The 20,925-nt window shown below is 40.9% G+C and overlaps 1 long non-coding RNA gene across 4 annotated transcripts in view; it reads left to right on the top strand.

The window, feature by feature from the left end:
* The window catches only part of LOC147363002 (uncharacterized), a 42,162-nt gene that overhangs the window by 11,386 nt on the left and 9,851 nt on the right, over positions 1–20,925 (top strand). For 3 of the 4 annotated variants that reach the window (XR_015135876.1, XR_015135874.1, XR_015135875.1), the window contains exons 2-5: positions 7,378–7,575; positions 14,807–14,890; positions 19,599–19,779; positions 20,617–20,688. This is a non-coding gene — a long non-coding RNA (uncharacterized LOC147363002). The remainder of the gene's footprint in view (positions 1–7,377; positions 7,576–14,806; positions 14,891–19,598; positions 19,780–20,616; positions 20,689–20,925) is intronic. The other variant, XR_015135877.1, reaches the window with a different exon arrangement.

The raw sequence follows: 20,925 nt of genomic DNA, 5'->3' as shown, positions 1-20,925 counted from the left end.
TTGAGATGCTTTCCTTTAATTTTCCCAGCCTGGTCACCAGATAGGGCTTATTGTTTCAAAGCAGTTGCTAGAGTAATTAATACATCTATTGATTAAGTTGCTTCAGTGAAATAAAAGGTGACTTTTCCACCCATGACGGGACTATGATCCAGTCGACTGAAAAACAGTATCCTTACTCCAAAGAGAAGAGGGGAGGCCAGCTGCTAGCATGCTTTTCCCTTTCATGAAAAAAATCCACAGCATGAAAAGAAAAACCATATTTTTACTAATTTTCTCTTAAATTGTGTGTTATTCTATTCTGGGTGTTACTTTAAATTTTCACATGTTTCTACCATAATACATGGAATCATTTTTAAGACTGAAGAAGCCCCATGAATGCATGCATGTGCATGTGTGTGTTTTGAAATCTTGAGCACCTCATGTCCCCTAAGCCGTGAGCAGGACACAGAGGGTTCTGCCATTAAGAGGACATTGTCTCTGATCTCAAGAGCTCAGCCAGGGTTGCAGCTGGTAAGGAAACCACAATCCCGACCCATCCCAGTATACACAGGAACTGTGGGGACACAAAAGTTGAACCAGTTACCTGGAGGAAGTAGAGCCCCTGAGGGCATTTGTGGTGAGCTCGTGACAAGAGGAATAGAGATCAGGAAGTATTTTTATATCCAAGTTCAACCAGGAAAACAGTAGCCACTCTGAGTGTTATATACAAGAGACTGAATTTCCTTTAGTGAGTTGATTACACAGGGGACAAAAGAGGCTTTGAAGGCAACCAGAGCTGAGCAATCTCAGGACACTGTTTCCCCAGTTAGACCAAAGGGACAGAGGAAGCAGGGATCAGTCACCTGGTAGAAGATGGAACCCAGGCAACCTGTCTAGTGGAGCTGGAGCTATGGAGAAGACAAGAAAAGGAAAAGTAGTCTGGAATCTTGCCTTTTACTCTCTCATCCATCACCAGGACCTCCTTTCAGTTAAAACCAGCAGGGAACCAGCTGTTGCAGAACCCAGGAAACATCAGATGGCCCTCCTGGAGTATAGAGCAGGACAAGGAGAAGCTTTGATTGTGAACAGTACCAGGAGCAACAGAGCTTCTAGCAGATGTGACCCTTCAGTGGTCTTTTCTTTTTCTAAGTGAAAAGGATCATTGTTAATTTCTAAATGGACTAGTTTGAGAATGTTAAAGGAGTAGAAGGGTACTCCAGTCAAGGCACTGAGTTGGGAGAATGCATGGCTTACCTAAAAATGGCCAGTTTGCCAGTGTGGCTGGAGCAGAGAAGCAGGAGGAGATATAGGACATGAGTTGAAAATTGTAATAGCCAACCAGTCCATCCTAAAGGAGATCAGTCCTGGGTGTTCATTGGAAGGACTGATATTGAAGCTGAAATCCCAATACTCTGGCCACCTGATGTGAAGAGCTGACTCATTTGAAAAGACCTTGATGCTGGGAAAGATTGAGGGCAGGAGGAGAAGGGGATGACAGAAGATGAGATGGTTGGATGGCCTCACCAACTCAATGGACATGGGTTTGGATGGGTTTCTGGAGTTGGTGATGGAGAGGGAGGCCTGGTGTGCTGCGGTTCATGGGGTAGCAAAGAGTCAGACACGACTGAGCAACTGAACTGAACTGAATGGTGTGAAGGAGATCACCTTATATCTAATGGCTAATGGTGTAAAGGAGGCCAACTTACCTGCCTCCTGAGAAATCTGTATGCAGGTCAAGAAGCAACAGTTAGAACTGGGCATGGAATAACAGACTGGTTTCAAATTGGCAAGAGAGTATGTCAAGGCTGTATATTGTCACCCTGCTTATTTAACTTAAATGCAGAGTACATCATGTGAAATGCTTGGCTGGATGAAGCACAAACTGGAATCAAGATTGCCAGGAGAAATATCAATAACCTCAGATATGCAGATGACACCACCCTTATGGCAGAAAGCAAAGAAGAACTAAAAAACCTCTTGATGAAAGTGAAAGAGGAGAGTGAAAAAGCTGGCTTAAAACTCAAACAATCAAAAAATGAAGATCATGACATCCAGTCCCATCACTTCATGGCAAATAGATGGGAAAACAATGGAAACAGTGAGAGACCTTATTTTGGGGGCTCCAAAATCACTGCAGGTGGTGACTGCAGCCATGAAAATTAAAAGACACTTGCTCCTTGAAGAAAAGCTATGACCAACCTAGACAGCATAAGAAAAAGCAGAGACATTACTTTGCCAACAAAGGTCCGTCTAGTTAAAGCTCTGGTTTTTCCAGTAGTCATGTTTGGATGTTAGAGTTGGACTATAAAGAAAGCTGAGTGCCGAAGAATTGATGCTTTTGAACTGTGGTGTTGGAGAAAACTCTTGAGAATCCCTTGGACTGCAAGGAGATCCAACCAGTCTATCCTCATGGAAATCAGTCTTGAATATTCACTGGAAGGACTGATGCTGAAGCTGAAACTCCAGTACCTTGGCTACCTGATTCAAAGAACTGACTCCTTGGAAAAGACCCTGATGCTGGAAAAGATTGAAGGCAGGAGGAGAAAGGGACAAGAGAGGATGAGATGGTTGGATGGCATCACTGACTCAATAGACATGAGTTTGAGTAAGCTCTGGGAATTGGTGATGGAGAGGGAAGCCTGGCATGCTATAGTTCAGGGGGTCACAAAGAGTTGGACACGGCTGAGCAACTAACTGAACTGAATGGTGTGAAATGACCAGTGGCTTCTGTAGCAGCTCAACATGTTAGCAACCATTAACCCCCTGAGGCCAGGGTAAAACATTATAGGGACTAACGCTGCAAAAATAGAGACATAGGTCTCCATACAGGTGCACTGGAGCCCACTGGCATGTAGCATTCCTACAAAGAAACACAGGCAATCTTCTTGACTCCCTTAATTTATACTGCTGTTCAAATTAGCCACGAAGCCAGTGTCATTTTCATGAACAAATTAGAAATTGTTCACTAATCTCAAGGAGACATCCCTGTCGCCAGTTTGGTGTTCAGAGGGCTAAAACAAAGATTTTCTCTACTCTTACATAGTAAGAATAATTTGATCTGTGACCTCACAGATTTCAAGCTCATGATGATAGCCTGAAGGAGATGGAGCTAGAACTAGGGAGCTAAGAAACCATCAAGGAGGCTGTTGTGATAACAGTAAAGTCCAGGACTAAGAGTGATGGATAAGATAAGATATTTAGGAGATAGGAGGCTAATATGGATATGCAGGTGGAGGATAAAGAGAAGTTGAAAGCAAGGGAATGGTTTCTGGTTTAGAAAGTTGGGCAGATTGTGGTTCCATTTGCTGTGGCAGTAACTTTAGAAGAGGGGGCATGTTGGAAAGAAGAATGATAGCCTGGTTTTAGACATTTGGAGTTTAAGAAACTGGTGGGTTATCAAGATAAGATGTTCATTAGGAAGATGAAGACATAGCATTTTCGTAAACAGGTGTGGGCTGGAGATAAAAATTTAGGAGGAGCCATTAAAGTAGATAAAATCATTCTGGATCTCTTTCAAGAAGTTTATCATGAAGGAAAGGCTAGGTGTAGGGCTGTCAATAAAGGGGAACATGATGTGGGAAGGATATGTGATTTTGAAGATGGGGAAAGCTTGGGCGTATTTGCATAATGAGGGGAAAGAGGAGGGAATGTTGAAATTGGAGCAGAGAGGTGTTAAATATTGGGGACATCTGTCAGCAGGGTTGGAGATTGGGCTCTGAATCAGCAGTAGGATATGGCAGCTCCTAAGACTGAAGGCAAGGGAAGGCCACAGATACATGCCCATGTATATGTAGAGGGTGGTGGAGGAAAAACTTGGGGCAGTTCACAGCTGGTAACATTAATTTTGTTTTGAGATATGGAGTAGTCACTTGATGAGTGAGGGATTAGGAGGGTAACCAGGTTTTTGCATTGAAAGTCCCACTCCTGGCCCCAGGGAACCCTCTTAGTCCTGGACACACCAGGAAGATTGGTCACCCTAAGGGTAGCAGAAAGGGAAAGACTTGAGAAGATTAAATGTTAATATCACAATGGAAAATGGGAGAGGGAGCTGATGAGAAATGCAAAGCTCACTGGCCAGTGTCAAGACCATAAATAGAATTGGAGACCCAGGGGCAGGGTTTTGTGCATGGCTGTGGGATTTTCTTCAGCAAGGCTTATGCATTTTGAGTAGTTTTATCTCAGGAAGGAGTGTGTTAACTCATCCTTGTGTGCGTGGAGGACTTTTTGCCACACAGAGTCTGCAGTGTCAGAGGTCTCATTCTGAGGGCAGGAAAACAGTGAAACTGAATGTCAGTGTCACCAGAGATAAAGTCACCTGTTAGGTGGAAGGTTTTGCTGTCAGTGATGTATGGCATTATTCTTTCGTCATCATTGATGACATTGTGTTATGTTTACATAATTGACAACTGGTGGAGTTACAACATTCCATAATATCTTGAGGCACCTGTGAGATATAGTCACAACTTCATAATATACCCTTTCTCTAGAAGAGTGACTCAGAGACTGTAGTCTTTAAGCAGTGTCTTGAGGTAAGAAGGAGGGGGCTAAATGTCCTCACCCAGCATGTCACGTTGCAGGCTCTCCCCACATGCCCTGCAAAAGACGTGCCACGGAAATGTTTTGCCTTTGTCATTGACTAGATTGTATACTTTTCTATCTGGTAGTATTTTCACCTTTGTTGGTTATAGAAACAAAGAGAAAGGTAGCCATGTGGTTGGCTAGCTGGTAACAGGGCAAATGGGGCCATCAACTCCACTCAGTTCAGTTCAGTAGCTCAGTCATGTGGTGCCATCCAACCATCTCATCCTCTGTCGTCCTCTTTACCTCCTGCCTTCAATCTTTCCCAGCATCAGGGTCTTTTCCAGTGAGTCAGTTCTTTGCATCAGGTGGTCAAAGTATTGGAGCTTCAGCTTCAGCATCAGTCCTTCCAATGAATATTCAAGACTGATTTCCTTTAGGATTGACTGGTTTGATCTCCTTGCAGTTCTGGTTTGAACTCCAATAAGTTGATTCAAATACATATCTGGAGTACTGCTTTTTCTTTTTTGGAAAAATGAAACTGGATAGCTTCCAATTTCTGTAAAGACATGTTTTCTCTACATTTTGTTCTATAATCAGAACAAGCCAGTACCTCTAAACTTATAGTAGGGGGCAGATATAGGATACAAAGGGAACCCTGCCAACATGAGTTTGGTGAAAATTTGAAACTCAGTTTGGCTTGGGGAAGGTTTACATATACCATCTGAAATTGGTTTCAGCTTTGCTCAGAGACTCTCCATCAATGGGCTGAGGATTCAGGCAATAGGAACTTTATGGGCTAGATCATGGACAGAGGAACCTGGCGGGCTACAGTCCATGCGGTCGCAAAGAGTTGGCCATGGTTGAGCACACACACACAGATTATGTCCATCCCTGCAAAATTCATATGTTAGAATCTTAACGAGGGGTTACTTAGTACCTCAAAATGTGACTGTATTTGGAGATAGGGACTTAAAATGGGTAATTAAAGTTGAATGAGATCATATGGATGGACCTTAACCTGGTGTAACTGGTGCCCTAAAAATAAGAAGTGTTTGACACAGAAAGAGACAAGAGGGATGCACAGTTCAGTTCAGTTCAGTCGCTCAGTCATGTTCAACTCTGTGACCCCATGAACTACAGCATGCCAGGCTTCCCTGTCCATCACCAACTCCCAGAGCTTACTCAAACTCACGCCCGTTGAGTCGGTGATGCCATCCAACCATCTCACCCTCTGTTGTCCCCTTCTCCTCCTGCCTTCAATCTTTTCCAGCATCAGGGTCTCTTCCAAGGAGTCAGTTCTTTGCATCAGGTGGCCAAAGTATTGGAGTTTCAGCTTCAGCATCAGTCCTTCCAGTGAATATTCAAGACTGATTTCCATGAGGATGGACTGGTTGGATCTCCTTGCAGTCCAAGGGACTCTCAAGAGTCTTCTCCAACACCACAGTTCAAAAGCATCAATTCTTCGGCGCTCAGCTTTCTTTATAGTCCAACTCTCATATCCAAACATGACTACTGGAAAAACTATAGCTTTGGCTATATAGACCCTTTGTTGGCAAAGTAATGTCTCTGCTTTTTCTTATGCTGTCTAGGTTGGTCATAGCTTTTCTTCCAAGGAACAAGTGTCTTGTGTCTTTTAATTTCATGGCTGCAGTCACCACCTGCAGTGATTTTGGAGCCCCCCCACAAAATAAAGTGTCTGTTTCCATTGTTTCTCCATCTATTTGCCATGAAGTGATGGGACCAGATGCCATGATCTTAGTTTTCTGAATTTTGAGTTTTAAGCCAACTTTTTCACTCTCCTCTTTCATTTTCCTCAAGAGGCTCTTGAGTTCTTCTTTGCTTTCTGCCATAAGGGTGGTGTCATCCGCATATCTGAGATTATTGGTATTTCTCCAAGCAATTTTGATTCCAGCTCACACACACTGAGAAAAAAACAGTGTGAAGACACAGGGAGAAAGCTCCATCTGCAAGCCAAGGGGAGAGGCCTCAGAAGAAACCAGACCCACCAACTGTTTGATTTTGGACTGCAAGACATCAGGACTGAGCAAATAAATTTCTGTTGTCCTTGTCCCCACCTCCATCTGTCTTGTGTTTTGGCAGCCCTAGCTCACTAATACAGGGAGATGTAGAGTTTGGGTTCCCAGGTGACGCAGTGGTAAAGAATTCACCTGCCAATGCAGGAGACATAAGAGATACAGGTTTGATCCCTGGTTTGGGAAGATCCCCTGGAGAAGGAAATTGCAACCCACTCCAGTATTCTTCTGGAAAATTCCGTGGACAGAGGAGCCTGGCAGGCTACAGTCTAGGGGGTCGCAAAGAGTAGGACATGACTGAGCAACTGAACATATGTATGTACATAGAGTTTGGATTCCTTTACCATCTGAGAAAATGTAACCACATCAGTTGATTATTCTTAATGTAAAAATGAAGCCAGGATATGTCTGCTAAGAAAACTCTGAGTCTATCTCCACTTTATTTATATATTAAATACTTTTGTAGTGCTTACCATGGGAGACGATAGCACCACTCTTGTCCACTCCTGGACTTTGCTGAAACTTCTTTACCTCCTAGTGTGTCCAGATCTGCATAAACTATATTGGAGTCATTTTAAAAATACAGTATGTTTCAAATGACAATGCCACATTTTTTTATGAAGTTTGGTTATGGAGTCTGCAGACAGTGTTTTCATTATGTTTAGTAGGAATTAAACCTGCATCTGAGCACAAAGGTGAAGTCAATGATTTTACTCCTTTTATTAACTGTGAAATTTAGGCCAGTCATCCTATCTGGTTAATTCTCTTTAGTATTTCGAGTATCTCAGGTTGATTCTAATGTTTGGCACTTTTAATTAAAAATGATTTTCTCAAATCCTCCTAGGCACATGATGTTGACAAGAGAATCTCCGTGGCATCAAGTTGTGTGTTTCTGTGAATAATATGTTGATATCAGATTCTACTGAAAATGTCGGAGAAGATCAAAAACAGATCTGACATTGTCTTGTGAACCTGTGTGTAGCTGTTGACTTAGAATAATCTGTGCTGATTTGTAAAGTCTGCTTTAGAGAAACCATGACAGGTAAGGTACTGAAGCTGCTGTCAACAGCAGGGTATTCATTAAATGTTTTCCTCCCATCAATTTTCCTGGTCATTGTTCTCAGGAATAATGTGAGTAATTGGGAGCTGGGAAATCTCACGGGAACGAATCCTAGTATCCTCATTTCCTTATTGTATGACTCTGGTGACATCAATCATAGTAAGCACCAGTTGATTCACCTGTAAAATAGGGATGAATTCTGTCTTCCAAGCTTACCTTACAGGTGTTTGTGGAAATTAAATGATGAATGTCTCTGTGGTGCTTTTTATTTCTATTTATTTATTTTTGTGTGGTGGTACTTTTTCAAACATGCCGTATACATTTAAATCTCATCATTATTACTGCATTCGCTACTAAATGGATTAACTTCATGACCCATTTGTTTTCTCACATTTTAAACGAAGTAGCACCTAGGCTCCTTGCAGGGATAAAAGTCATAGTAAACGAGGATCTCTTGTTTGATCTGGGTTCCCAGAAGGACTTGGTGTTCCATCATATTTTAGGGAGCTGAAGCTTGGTGTTGATTTTAATTTTAAATCTTACATTAGGTAGTGCTTTTTTCCTACTTATTTCCCCAAGATTTACATTTTTATAGCCAGTTTACTCTTTTACAAGATGTAAATGCTGCTTCAGATGGATATCTTCCAGAACCTCATGTCAAGTTCATGCAGTGTGTGAAAATGTGTTGTCTCACAGGGTGGGAAGAATAGCTCCTTCCCTCTGGCTGCCTTTCTGAAAGCTTGTCCAGTTTCTAGGGTTCTGATTCCAGCTGTGCTGTGGAACATGTTTTCTGAATAGAAGAACTGATGAACAGAAACCTCTATCACTCTCTAGTAGCAAAGTGCATTAAGAGAACCCAAGCAGGTAGCTTTTCCTTCCTGTATTGAAATATCAGTGAATGTCCAATAATTCTCACATAGTTCCAATAAAATGCTGCTTTTCCATGCAAATTATAGTCTGGAGATTGGGCCACACCAGCCAGAGTGTTCACCAAGACTATCAGGAATGTGGGTGAACTGGAATGTGGCGTGGGGGGAGGGCATTGGATTATCATTGTTGTTGTTGCTGGAGTTGAAGGATGGGCATCAGCTTGGGGTGGGGGGCTTAAAAGGTGAAAGCTTTTTTATTATGGAAAAATTCCAAATATACACAAAAGAAGAGAGACTGGGACAACAGATCCCCATACATCCCTCACCCAAATTCATGAGCTGGGATGATCGACATTATGTTCCTTTTGCTTTGTCTGTTTCCCTCCTGTTCTCACACTCTCTCTTTTATTCCAGAATATGGTAAATCAGACTCTAAATATCAATTCTTCTCACTTTCAAATACTTCAGATGTGTTTTTAACTAATAATGACTTTGTCCTGCTGTAGTTTTAAATTTAAAAATGAAAAACTTTTCAATTTGATATATTTTAAACTTAGAGGAAAGTTGCAAGAATAATACAAATAACTCCTGTAATGCTATAACCTTTTACCCAGATATCACTAGCTGTATACATTTTGATTTTTGCTGTATCATTCTTTCTTTCAGTGTAACTTTTTCCTAAGCCCTTTGAAATTGGTGACATGCTATCTTTTAATATTAAATACTTTAGTGAGTATATTCTAAGAAAAAGAACATTTTCATACATGCTGCTGCTGCTAAGTCACGTCAGTCGTGTCCAACTCTGTGTGACCCCATAGACGGCAGCCCACCAGGCTCCCCTGTCCCTGGGATTCTCCAGGCAAGAACACTGGAGTGGGTTGCCATTTCCTTCTCCAATGCATGAAAGTGAAATGTGAAAGTGAAGTCGCTCAGTCGTGTCTGATTCTTAGCGACCCCATGGACTGCAGCCTACCCGGCTCCTCCACCCATGGGAGTTTCCAGGCAAGTGTACTGGAGTGGGTCGCCAGTGCCTTCTCCGATTTTCATACGTAAGTACTGATAAATTACTAAAAGCAGGAAATTGAATATTGATACAATAATGTTATCTAATATACAGTCCATATTCAAATTTTATCAATTGCTGAAACAATGTCCTTTATAAGTATATTTTCCTGACTTAGAACCTCATCTAGGATCATACATGACATTTTACTAGTCATCTTTCTTTAGTGGCCTTAAATCTGGAATAAACAGTTTCTCAGTCTTTCTTGGGCTTTCCTGGTGGCTCAGTGTTTGTAAAAGATCCGTGTGCAACGCAGGAGATTCTGAAGACTCAGGTTTGATCCCTGGGTCAGGAAGATCCCTGGAAGAAGACATGGCAACCCAGTCCAGTATTCTTGACTGGAAAATCCCATAGACAAAAGAGTCTGGTGGGTTGCAGTTCATGGGGTTGCAAAGAGTTGCACACAGCCGAGCAATTTAGTGCACGTGCATGCCCACACCCACACCCACACCCACACTCACAATCTTTCTTGGTCTTTCTTGACCTTGACCCTTTTGAAGAGTTGTTGTTGTTCAGTCACAGGAGTCATGACTCTTTGCGATCCCATGGGCTGCAGAACTCCAGGCTTCCGTGTCCTTCACGATTTCCTGGAGTTTGCTCAGGTTCATGTCCATTGAGGCGGTGGACCATCTCCATCTAACCATCTCATCCTCTGCCACTCCCTTCTCCTTTTGCTTTCAGTCTTTCCCAGCATCAGGGTCTTTTCCAGGAAATTGGCTCTTTGCAAAAGGTGGCCAAAGTATTGGAGCTTCAGCTTCAGCATTAGTCCTTCCAATGAATACTCAGGGTTGATTTCTTTTAGGATTGATGACTTTGACCTCCTTGTAGTCCAAGGGATTATCAAGAGTCTTCTCCAACACCACAATTTGAAGGCATCAATTCTTCAGCACTCTTATGGCAGAAAGTGAAGAGGAACTCAAAAGCTTCTTGATGAAAGTGAAAGAGGAGAGTGAAAAAGTTGGCTTAAAGCTCAACATTCAGAAAACTAAGATCATGGCATCTGGTCCCATCACTTCATGGCAAATAGATGGGGAAACAGTGGAAACAGTGTCAAACTTTATTTTGGGGGGCTCCAAAAATCACTGCAGATGGTGATTGCAGCCATGAAATTAAAAGACGCTTACTCCTTGGAATAAAAGTTATGACCAACCTAGATAGCATATTGAAAAGCAGAGACATTACTTTGCCAACAAAGGTCCGTCTAGTCAAGGCTATGGTTTTTCCAGTGGTCATGTGTGGATGTGAGAGTTGGACTGTGAAGAAAGCTGAGTGCCGAAGAATTGATGCTTTTGAAGTGTGGTGTTGGAGAAGACTCTTGAGAGTCCCTTGGACTGCAAGGAGATCCAGCCAGTCCATTCTAAAGGATATCAGCCCTGGGTGTTCTTTGGAAGGAATGATGCTAAAGCTGAAACTCCAGTACTTTGGCCACCTCATGTGAAGAGTTGACTCATTGGAAAAAACTCTGATGCTGGGAGGGATTGGGGGCAGGAGGAGCGGGGGACGACAGAGGATAAGATGGCTGGATGGCATCACCGACTCAATTGACATGAGTCTGAGTGAACTCCGGGAGTTGGTGATGGACAGGGAGGCCTGGCCTGCTGCAATTCATGGGGTTGCAAACAGTGGGACACGACTGAGTGACTGAACTGAACTGAACTGAACAGGCTTCTTTATAGTCCTGCTGTCACATCCATACGTGACTACTAGAAAAACCATAGATTTGACTATATGGACCTCTGTTGGCACAGTGATGTCTCTGCTCTTTAATATGCTGTCTAGGTTTGTCATCGGAGAAGGCAATGGCACCCCACTCCAGTACTCTTGCCTGGAAAATCCCATGGACGGAGGAGCCTGGTGAGCTTCAGTCCATGGGGTCGCTAGGAGTCAGACATGACTGAGCGACTTCACTTTCACTTTTCACTTTTATGCACTGGAGAAGGAAATGGCAACCCATTCCAGTGTTCTTGCCTGGAGAATCCCAGGGACGGGGGAGCCTGGTGGGCTGCCGTCTATGGGGTCGCACAGAGTCGGACACGACTGAAGCGACTTAGCAGCAGCAGCAGCAGCAGGTTTGTCATAGCTTTTCTTCCAAGGAGCAAGCATCTTTTAATTTCAGGCAGTCACCATCCAAAGTGATTTTGGAGCCCAAGAAAATAAAATCTGTCACTGCTTCCACTTTTTTTTCCCATCCATTTGCCATGAAGTGAGGGGACCAGATGCCATGATCTTCGTTTTTTGAATGTTGAGTTTTAAGCCAGCTTTTTCATTCTCTTCTTTCATCTTCATTAAGAGGCTCTTTAGTTTCTCTTAGCTTTCTGCCATTAAAGTGGTATCATTTGTGTATCTGAGATTGTTGATATTTCTCCAGAAACCTTGATTCTAGCCTGTGATTCATCCAGCCAGCATTTCTCAAGATGTACTCTGTATATAAGTAAAATAAACAGGGTGATAACATACAGCATTGTCATACTCCTTTCCCAGTTTTAAGAGAGAGAGAGAGAGAAGTCACTCAGTCATGTCTGACTCTTTGTAGCCCCATGAACTGTTGCCTACCAGACTCCCCCGTCCATGGGATTTTCCAGGCAAGAATATTGGAATGGGTTGCCATTTCCTCCCAATTTTAAACCAGTCAGTTATTCCATGTAAGATTCTAACTGTTGCTTCTTTTGAAGAGTACAGAACAGTGATTTCATGAAATTGCTTCCCTTAAGGTTTACATGATGTTTCCTTACAGCTGGATTCAGGTTATACATGTTTGGCAAGTCAGTCTAGTAGTTCAGTCACTCAGTTGTGTCCAACTCTTTGCAACCCCACGCACTGCAGCACACCAGGCCTCCGTATTCATCACCAACTCCTGGAATTTCCTCAAACTCATGTCCATTGACTCAGTGATGCCATCTAACCATCTCATCCTTTGTTGTCCCCTTTTCCTCCTGCCTTCAATCTTTCCCAGCATCAGGGTCTTTTCAAATTTGGAGTCAGTTCTTCACATCAGGTGGCCAAAGTATTGGAGTTTCAGCTTCAGCATCAGTCCTTCCAATGAATATTCAGGATTGATTTCCTTTAGGATGGACTTGTTGGATCTCCTTGCAGTCCAAGGGACTCTCAAGAGTCTTCTCCAACACCACAGTTCAAAAGTAACAATTCTTTGGCGCTCAGCTTCTTTATAGTCCAACTCTCACATCTAAACATGACCACTGGAAAAACCATAGCTTAGACTAGATGGACCTTTGTTAACAAAGTAATGTCTATGCTTTTTAATATGCTGTCTACATTGGTCATAACCTTTCTTCCAAAGAGCAAGTGTCTTTTAATTTCATGGCTGCAATTACCATTTGCAGTGATTTTGGAGCCCCTAGAAATAAAGTCTCTCAGTGTTTCCATTGTTTCCCCATCTATTTGCCATGAAGTAATGGGACCAGATGCCATGATCTTAGTTTTCTGAATGTTGAGTTTTAAGCCAACTTTCCCACTCTCCTCTTTCACTTTAATCAAGAGGCTCTTTAGTTCCTCTTCACTTTATGCCATAAGGGTAGTGTCATCTGCATATCTGAAGTTATTGATATTTCTCCCAGCAATCTTGATTCCAGCTTGTGCTTCCTCCAGCCCAGCGTTTCTCAAGATGTACCCTGCATATAAGTTAAGTAAGCAGGGTGACAATATACAGCCTTGATGGACTCCTTTACTGATTTGGAACCAGCCTGTTGTTCCATGTCCAGTTCTAACTATTGCTTCCTGACCTGCATACAGAGTTCTCAAGAGGCAGGTCAGGTGGTCTGGTATTCCCTTCTCTTTAAGAATTTTCCACAGTTTGTTGTGAGCCACACAATCAAAGGCTTTGGTGCAGTCCATAAAGCAGAAATAGATGTTTTTCTGGAACTCTCTTGCTTTTTTGATGATCCAGCGGATATTGGCAATTTGATCTCTGGTTCCTCTCCTTTTTCTAAATCCAGCTTGAACATCTGGAAGTTCATGGTTCACATAATGTTGAAGCCTGGCTTGGAGAATTTTAAGCATTACTTTACTAGCGTGTAAGATGAGTACAATTGTGCGGTAGTTTGAACATTGTTTGGCAAGAGCACCACAGAAGAGATGAGGTGCCCTCAGTCCATGGAATCAGTTGGCAAATGACGTCTGTTTGTTCCAGAGTTAGTGACATTAACTTTGTTCAGTTGATTAAGGTGTTATCTGCTAAGTGAGAGACAGTTTGAGATTATTGTTTACCTATCTTCTTTCCCAAGACTTTTATTCAGTGGTTTTCACATCCATGGACAGTCTTCTAATGCCATCATTTTAATATATTTATTAGTAGACATTCTATTGTAAGACAAAACTTTCTTGTTTTTCTTTTTTATTTTTTTATTTACTTATTTCTATCCATATGTACTAGCAGATTCTTGTTTTAGCTCATGGATTCTGCTTCATTACTACATTATTTATTTTTATGCTGTGATCTCTTAGATATGGCCAGTGGGAGCCACTCTCACTGTGTCCTGTCTTTTTGCTGCTGCTGCTGCTGCTCCTGCTAAGTCGCTCCAGTCGTGTCCGACTCTGTGCGACCCCATAGATGGAAGCCCACCAGGCTCCCCCGTCCCTGGGATTCTCCAGGCAAGAACACTGGAGTGGGTTGCCATTTTCTTCTCCAATGCATGAAAGTGAAAAGTGAAAGGAAAGTCGCTCAGTCGTGTCCGACTCTTAGCAACCCCATGGACTACAGCCTACCAGGCTCCTCCATCCATGGAATTTTCCAGGCAAGAGTACTGGAGTGGGGTGCCATTGCCTTCTCCGGTCCTGTCTTTTTGATGGATCCTAAAAGAAGCTTAGAGCTTCTCCAGTGGCTAAGGAGTAAAGAATCTGCCTGCAGTGCAGGAGCAACAGGAGACTCAGGCTCGATACCTGGGTCAGGAAGATCCCCCAGAGAGGGCACAGCAACCCACTCCAGTATTCTTGCCTGGAGAGTCCCATGGTCAGAGAAGCCTGGCAGGTTACGATCCATAGGGTCATGAAGAGTTGGACATGACTGAAGTGGCTTAGGATGTAGGCATGAAAAGCAAGCTTTACAATGTGTTGGTTTCTGCTGTACAACAAAGTGAATTAGCTACATGTATACCTATATCCCCCCCCCCCCCTCTTTGAACTTCCCTCCCACCCAGCCCCCATTCCATCCCTCCAGGTTATCACAGAGCATTGAGCTAAGCTCCCTATGCTTGACATATCATGAGGTTTTCTATGGCTTTTATTCCTTGCATTGATCCTACAAGTTGTGAACCTTTCTTTACAGGTGAGGAAACCAATGCTTGGAGTGACAAAAGAATTCTAGAAAAACAGAGACCAAATCGATGGCAGTGGCATTATTTGGTGCCAGGTCTGTATTTCCAAAGGTCATACTCTTTCCACTCACTCACTAGAAAGTAGCTGGCCTGCCAATTTCTAACTCAACCTCTTGCAACACCAAAGAGAGAGAGAAAAATTTATAACACAGGCTGTTAAACTGACCCTTTTGTTTTTCTGTTATTCCTACTTTGTTAGAGCAGCAATTGGGAGGCGACAGCCGAAGTTCTAGCAACTATCTGGGACTATGAAGCAACCTTGGCGATAGAAGCCCCCTGGTAGGATCTTAGAGCAAGTGACAGAAGCCTGGGCTTTTGATGACAGCTTGCAATCACTTTACTAGCCCTGAGCTGCTCACTTCTATTTCTACATGTGAAGGAAACTTTTACCCTTTTCCTCCCTTCCTCCCTCCCTCCCTTCTTTCTTTCCTTGCTTCCTTCTCCTCTTTCCTCCTTTCCCTTCTTTTTGTTTGTTATTGTTATTTTGAGTTTTTCTATCATATGAAAAAAAGAAATTCTAATTACAGTTTCCAAAATTATGCTTGGCTTCCTCTGGGCACAGGTAAATGTCTGGGAAAGCCTGCAAAGCTCTGGTTGGGTGTGATTTAACTGACAAATTAAAAAGGTTTCATGGAAACACACACAGTTGAATATCTTGGGCCTTTATATCCTTTGATATCCTTTTGAGCTAAAGCACCTTTAGCAGTTAAAATACATTAACATAGTGTCCCCCCCCCCCACCCCATCTCACCGTTTAATTCAAAGAAGGATGCATTTGGAAGAAATTAGGGTCTTGCTCCACTAAGGCTAGTCCTATTGAGTCCATTAGAGACTGAATAACATTTAAGATCATGCTACATGATTTGGAATGGGTATGATGCTTGTGTGATAAAAATTATGACATCAAACAAAACTTAAAATTTACTCCAGGTGGGATTTCCCCACCCCACTCCCTATTTTAATTTTAACATCAAGCACAAAAGTAACACTACATATTTCTCCTCTCCTGATATGCTGAACTTTGGGCAAAATGGAAGATGAATTAGGAAGACATACTTTTGTACTTGAGTACTACCCAGATTGGTGGAAATGAATTTTCCATTTAAATTCAGTTCATTTCAAAGCAGCCAAATATCATGGTCTCCTGGTTACTATATTTTAAGTCATTTTTAATTTAGCAAAAGATACTGTTTTGATGAAAATATTTTATGTATCTCCTTTGTTGACTGAAAGAGTTAAAAATGGACAAAACCACCCCAAACCTTGAACTTCCCAAAAGTCTTATAGAGAAAACTCTGGTAAAACAAGTGGAAATTTGAACAATCATCTTAATAATTTACCCCAAAATGTTGAGAATGTTTATTCTGCCCTTACATCTTGTTTGTCTGGCCCCATTACAGATAAGATTGACCTGGATTTTGTAGACAAAAACCTGAAAGCTTCCCTTAACTTTGTGAGAACTTTGTCTAAGTACCAAGTCGTCACTATGGGTGACTATTTGTTGAAAAGACGCCATCACACGGCATTGCATTATCTTTGGAGTTACAAATTTGTTCCTCTGGGACTTAAAAGGAGATTAGAACGGACTCATAAGATCATACAATTTCAACATTTGCGAGGAGCTTAGATATGACCTACTTCAATCCTCTTCCGTTTCCAATCATTTTAAAGATAAGGAAACTGAGACCCAGAGATTTTTTTCAAAGTTTCACAGTTTGTATATAAATCCACTGTTAAAGTCATGATGTCTCACACTTTTTGTTTATTTTCTAAAATGACCCAGTGGAGGAAAAGAAGCTTTTGCCCATCAGTTTGAATTTGGTCGTAATTATATTTGGTATCATGATTTTCTTCCATAAAATGTTATGGAATAAGAGAATTATAACATCAAAACCTTCTAAGAATGAATTCACTTGATCTTGTTTAAAGTTATTGACACTATATACCTACCAGAGACATGGGTAAGTGAGAGGACTTTATCATAAGTGATAGCAACATCTTAAGCCATGTATAAAAACAAAAATAGCAAACTGCATATTGATTCTAAAGCAAATCAAGTGAAGTGTCTTCTATGGACATATAGTCAGGTAATAAACTCAAGAAAATAATGTATGTTCCCTCCTGTTTTCAACAGGACTAGAAAATCTCCTTTAAACTTTGCATGTAATATGGAAATATGGTTTCTGAAGTAAACATTACAACATATTTTCATGAGTGTTTATTAAGAAGTCCCAAATGTTTGTTTTTCTTAAAAAATGGCTGACATGTCTATAGGTTTAAATCTTTTGTTTGTTACTGATTAACTTAACTGCTGTGCCTGAAAAACCTTCATAATAAATAAGCTAACCAGTGAGTGCTTCACAATCAAACTAACTTTGCTTAAAAGACGATCGCTAAAACCTGATTTACGCGCTAATGAATTTTGCAATCAGCATGTGGTGGTGTACAAGTTCCAACATGAATCTAAAATGTACAAATCCAAAGACACTGAAGTTATTAAAAATCACACCACAATGCAACTACTTTTAATTAAAAAGAAATATATCACATTCATATTTAGCAGCGACATTATGGCATATGAGAAGGATAACTCAGAGTTACTTTTTGAACATATCCTAACACAACATAGCTATTGTTGCTTTGAAAGTTAATAATTCCTTTTCGAGATCAAATTACTTACTACACGGACGCAAATCAAGAGGGAAAAAAAAAAACCCAAATAAGAATAAGAAATTATATATATACATGTAAATGATGTAAATTTTTTTACAAGGTGATTGATGATGGTGTGTCAGTAAAAAAAGTTGCTTGTAGATCTTTTTTTTTTTTCCTCCAATCAGACCAAATTCTTCTTATAAAACCTGTATAAATCACTGGCTTCTGCCTCTGTTTCAATTAATTAAATTGCTGACAGTGAAATTGTTAACAAAGTAGCTTTAATATAAAAAATGATTTCCAGATCTTTGTATGTGAAACTTAAAAAAAAAAACCTTGAAGAACTTAAGTTTTAAACATCTGCATGGGCAGATGTCAGAATGCAGAGTGTTGCACCGTTATGCTGTGTAAGTATCCGACACTGTGTTATTACTCTTCAGTTAAATATTCACAGTGAGAGTTTATGATCTTTGTAAAAGAAAACTTCCACAAGAGAATAACCTCATCTCGCACAACATAATAAGCACTTTAAATGAATGAATCCCAAAGTAAACAATGAAAAATAATTTTCTGTGCTACTTTTTACATCTTATTTCAGTTACCTAGGATTTTTCTATTGATATTTTAAAAATCATTCAATGGCATGCAGTGGTTGTGATTTTATTAAAAATTATAGTATTCATTTTGAATATTTCTCTGGAAAGAGAATTTTCAGTGAAAAGCTTATATGTAAATGGTGGAGAAATTACATCTGGGGAAAAAATATGGTCCTGTTGAATCCTACTTGTTGTAGAATATATATTATAGTACAACAAGCAGTATTTTTCAAGACATAAAAGATGAAAACTATCATAATATTATAAATGCAGCAGTAATTTAGTAAGTAGGACTTTATTTTTAAAGGAATACTGAGACCCATACACTGAGACGCTGGGATGTTATTTCATTCTCTGTTCTCCTCTACTCCACATCCTGCAACTTAGATTCAGTTACTGTGCTTGATGAATATGTTCACAGTAGAATTATAACTGCCTGAAAAAAAAAACTTTTTAATGGTTTTAAAGTGATTAAGGAAGAAAAACCGATCTTATCTCCTTAGAATTTACTGGCCTCCTCTGCACTAAATACATCACACAAACAACCACAATTTCCTTATATGCTGGGAAAAATTCTTTAACAAAACACTGTAATTCTGTGTCAAAGAGACTAACAATAGCATGAGCATCTCACTGTTTACTTAATGAGATGTGAATGGAAGTGTGAAGGTGAAAAGACAGATTCTAGGTTAGAGGATGGTAAGGTGAGACTGCTTTTTAGCACAAGGAAAAAACCCTTGGAAACACTGTGTCTGAAAATAATGCAAGTCTTTCATTCCTTCTTCTCTTTCTTTACTTGAGGAATCCTCCCTGTTTGTCTTCAAAAATTCTAATGTGGATTAATCTGCTCTCAAAACCATCATAGTGATGTTTATAAATTGAAGTGGCTTGGCTTTGGAAAACATTAGCTGATATTTTCACTTCCTTTGTAGCAATGTTTAGTGATACCCGGGTCTGCAGGTCACATGGCATAGTCTACCTACTATCAATATAACCACTATTGTTTTCATCATTAAAGGAAACTGAAGGAAATTGGTGATGAGTTGTCAAGAAATCTTAGGGACAACCACCTGTCATTGCCCTATTTGTCCTTGTAAATCCTTTGTGCCTATTCATGAAGGTCAAATGAGATTATGTCTAGGAACCCACTGTAAACTGTGAAGCACAAACATGAGAACTGGTGATGCCAGTGAGGGTTAGGGTGTTGCTAGACAATATTATTCAGTTTTAGACCAGAAATCTGGTAGTAGCCTTACATTTTCTGATGATTATACAGTCTTGAGTAACATGATTTATACTGATATAAACTACATTTAGCCATTCACTGGGATTCTAAAGCATTTTCTTATGATTCCGCTTTCACTATTGTCTAGAATCATTTAGCTACTGCAAGAAAAATGATTTTTTTTTTACCTTATGAACTTTCCAATCTACACTTAGCAGATTAATTTGAAAATTGCCCCATCTCTTTTTTCCCTTCCCTGATATGCAGCTCTCACAGAAAGAAGATGCTAATTTGATACAGAAGCTGCTTAAAATCAGCCGAAATAAACCCTGCTCCAATCTTGTGTACATTAAACAATTCTCCCTGATCAAATGGGAGTGGGGCTGACAAGAAGAAGAAGAGAGGAAGTTTGGAGATGGGTTTCTCCCCTAGCCTCATTTCCAACCAGGTAAAATGGAGTTTGAAAGGCCCAAATTCTCTGCAGATTTGCACAGCACAGTAATAGCCTTTATGCCTGGAAATTTATGGGCCATGGACAGTTTATAAGAAACGATGTAGTTCATCAGAGAGCCAGACTGATGGTGCACGTGGGAGCATTCTGCACAGGAAGTTGGGTTTTGGAATAATACTTACTTTGATAGAGTTGTTTTGTTAGCTAAGTAAAACAGTAGGGAAGCCAATGGCCACTTAGGCTTCAAACATAAATATATATTTATAAGTCACCCAGCTGCCTAATTGAGAGCCATAGTGTTTTCACTAAGTATATCTTCACCAGAAAGCAGTAAAAACAACAACATCATCAACAAAACCCCAGCCTCCACATAGATTCATTTAATCAGTCTTTGATAGTTTGGAGACAATTAAATGCTGTCTGAATGCTTCTTTCTTAAAGTCAAAGGGTGGGAGGTTGGGTAGAAAGATGCTTTTTTTTTTTCTTGGTGGGGGGATGTTCTTGTGTATTTAAGGTACAAAGACATAAGTTAAACCTTACATTATACTCCGGGTCGCTCAGGGCTATTATCAGAGATTTGAAATTGTGGCTCTAAGGACTTCAGATGAGCAGAGTTGGGGGGCTCAGAGGAGCAAGGACTGGGCGTACAATAGTCTGGTGCTTTCAGGTTTCACAGAAGAAGGTTAAGCAGGAGGTGGCTTGTTAAATTTGAGCAGAGAACTGGAAAATAAGATTTCACACTCCTGAGATGAGGAAAGCTGGCGAGTTTGGAATTTGTCTGGGAGCTTTGAAAAAGGTCGGGTGAGCTATAGTGTTTCTCAAATTGTATTTCAGTGCTTCTGAAACGAGAAAAAGTAGGTGTCATAAAGGGCCCACAGACACATGCGGTCAAGTCAAGCGTCCTAGGTAAATGGGCATTTTCAAACTCAAAGGCTGATTTGGCATGTGGAGGGCATGTGGAAAGCAAATGCACAGCCTCTCCTTCTGCTTGGCTGGACCGCCTGGAATTCAGGTCGCACTAACGATGTTTTGCTACTGTGTCTTCCTTTCAGTCTTCTCTTTCTATTCTCAAACTCCTTTCTCCTCTTTAAGGCTGCGGCTTTCATGAGGTCTTTCTTTTGCTTTGAGGCCTTGAGCAGGACT

The sequence above is a fragment of the Bos grunniens genome, chromosome 11 (genome assembly GCF_055505025.1).
Source record: "Bos grunniens cultivar Pamir isolate PY7600 chromosome 11, Bosgru_T2T1.0, whole genome shotgun sequence".
Taxonomy (NCBI): domain Eukaryota; kingdom Metazoa; phylum Chordata; class Mammalia; order Artiodactyla; family Bovidae; genus Bos; species Bos grunniens.
The sequence above is the reverse complement of the archived record's forward strand: the minus strand, read 5'-3'. Positions and strand labels throughout refer to the sequence as shown.